General features: G+C 52.4%; 1 long non-coding RNA gene across 1 annotated transcript in view; it reads right to left on the bottom strand.

Annotated features, from left to right (window-relative positions):
- Window positions 1-2,292, bottom strand: part of LOC108444886 — a 3,403-nt gene extending 1,111 nt beyond the window's left edge. Inside the window, exons 1-2 of the long non-coding RNA XR_001859606.1 lie at window positions 1,268-2,292; window positions 97-275 (exon numbers count right to left, since the gene is read on the bottom strand). This is a non-coding gene — a long non-coding RNA (uncharacterized LOC108444886). The remainder of the gene's footprint in view (window positions 1-96; window positions 276-1,267) is intronic.
- Between the last annotated feature and the right edge of the window lie 6 nt (window positions 2,293-2,298).

The following is a 2,298-nucleotide window of genomic DNA, read 5'->3' as shown; positions in this document are numbered from 1 at the left end:
CGCCCCAGCATCTCTCTTCTCCCGGCTTTACCCGCCTCCCCCGGGCCCTTCCCTAGCGCGCTGCCGCCCGCGGGGCCCCAGAGCAGCGGTGCTTACCTGGGATGCCCCCGGTGTGAGGGAGCCGCCAGCGCCACAGCGCCCTGCTGCACTGCGCCCTGCAGCTCAGCCGCGGCCAAGGAGCTGAGCTGGGCCTTGGCGCGTGTTGGGCGTGTGTCACACAGCTTCTTTTCCTTGTTAGCCAGCAGATGATACGGCCATGCAGGAGGGGCTGGCATCTGGAGGGGGTGGGTTATCACAGCAGTTATCAACTGTAAATGTGCAACGCTGCGGGTTAAGAAAGCTAAAGGGTGACCCCGGGCACTGTAGGCTCAGAGTGCAGGGCCTTTTTAAAACGCCTCTGTTGGAAAAAAACCATAAAGGCAAAGATGGAAGTGGGTTAATTTGGTACAGCTGCCAGTCTATCTGGGCAGCAACCTAGGAAAATAGCCAGTAATAAAAGAATGGAAGGGAAATTGCCCTCTTGGTTTGTATTGTCCCTGAGCCTTGCTTATGGGGGGATAGCACTGAGCATCCTCCAGGGGAGAAATGGACCATCCCATATGCCAGCACAGCCTGCCCTCGGCCCAGCCTCATCCTCCTGGCTGTGAGCAGGTCGGGATACCACCTGGGATAGCTTTTGCCATGGCAGAGAGCAAGATCCTGGCAGAACAACTGCTCTGCTATTGGTTTTATTCTCACCATCCCCTATGCTAGTCAAAGACAGACCCTCAGTGAAGATTTTTGGTTTGTTTTTTTCTCCCCCCCAGGACAAACTCAAGCTTATCCATGGATTTTGATTGCTATGTAAATCTGATATGAACCAGAAGTGACTATATAGAGACAATCTCTGCCCTTCACACACCTGTGCGTAGCTTTTGCAACGTTATGATAGTAAATCCTTTATGATACATAATCTTTTACCACTGTCACATTTATATCCTGAGATCTTCTGGAAGCCTGGGGCTTGACAGAAAACATTCCCAATATATTGAGACGTTTGCAAGAGCTTGTCTCTGCAGGCTATGTTGTCCTGAAACCTGCATTCTTCAGAACTGCAGAGCTGTCCTCAGAAATGAATCATATTGGCTTCTACACACCTCTGAGAAGCCAGGCAAAAGCCACTGTGTCAGCCAGGCAGGTTGGACAAACTTGTTTCTTCCTGCTGGATTTTACAACCACAAATAAGGCTTGAAAACAAAACAAAACATAACAAATAAAAAATACTCACCAGCAACACCAGCAGCCTTTTTCTGAACATGTGGGATGCTTCCCTGGATGCCTGCTCATTTCCTGGAGTGAAACTCAGACACACCAGTTCACTGCTGCCCTGAACTGCATGGATACTTTTTTTTTTCCCTTCTCCCTCCTTTTCTTTTCCCTCCTTCCTTGTGTTGATTTGTGGGACCAGAATGACTTTGATTTCAGCAAGTTTGCTGTTTATTCACGTCACAAGTTTGACAGCTTTACACCAAATCAGATTGCTGGGTTTCAGGAGAGCTCTGAGGCGTCACTGGGAGCTCCTTTAGATTAAACTCGCCTCCCCGGTCTCCCCCCTCTCCCCCTCCTTCAGAGCCATTTAAACCTCTCTGGGGCTTTAACACAAACGTGCTCCCAAGACCTGCATTTCATTCTGCCACTAATATGGTAAGTGCTCTTTGCATTTCTCTCGACCTCGAGGCAGAGGAGGAGAAGCTGGTCTCTCCCTTGGGGGGATAGGGGGGGTGCAATAGATTTTGTGCCTTCTTAAGATGGGAAAGAAAAAAAGCTCTCCTCTACCTGCAAGAGCAGTCTCTGCTGCTGTGCTTTCCCATGGGTGGGCAGACTCCCTGACTGAGGCTCCAAGCTCTGCCGTTGCCTTCCTTGCAGAGATTTAGAGCTGCTGCAGATGAGGCTTATTTGGAGGAGGGAGAAAGGGTGAATCCAGAGACAACCCCAGGCTTTGCGGTCTGGGACTCCTGCAGAACTGCAGGGGCAGAAGAGAGTGCGAGCAGCTAGGAGGTGACTCTGCTGGCTCTGTGCTGCTGCTTTAGAGCTGGATCAAACACCCAAGGTGGCAGGAACGGTCTGGCCAAGGACAGCCTGCGACCTCCCTTCACCCTAAACCCACTCAGGACCGTAGCATTTCCCAAGGGTTTGCAGGAAACTGAGCCACCTCCCTGGCACAGCTGTGCGCGGAGCCCCAGTGCTGCGGGGCGCTGGCGGGGCGGCACTGCCCGCGCTCGGCGCACGGAGCGGTGCCACCGGGAAAACGGGGAGCGG

This window comes from Corvus brachyrhynchos, unplaced genomic scaffold, assembly GCF_000691975.1.
Source record: "Corvus brachyrhynchos isolate BGI_N302 unplaced genomic scaffold, ASM69197v1 scaffold162, whole genome shotgun sequence".
Lineage (NCBI taxonomy): Eukaryota > Metazoa > Chordata > Aves > Passeriformes > Corvidae > Corvus > Corvus brachyrhynchos.
Note: the sequence above shows the minus strand (reverse complement) of the source record. Positions and strands in the feature narration are given on the sequence as shown.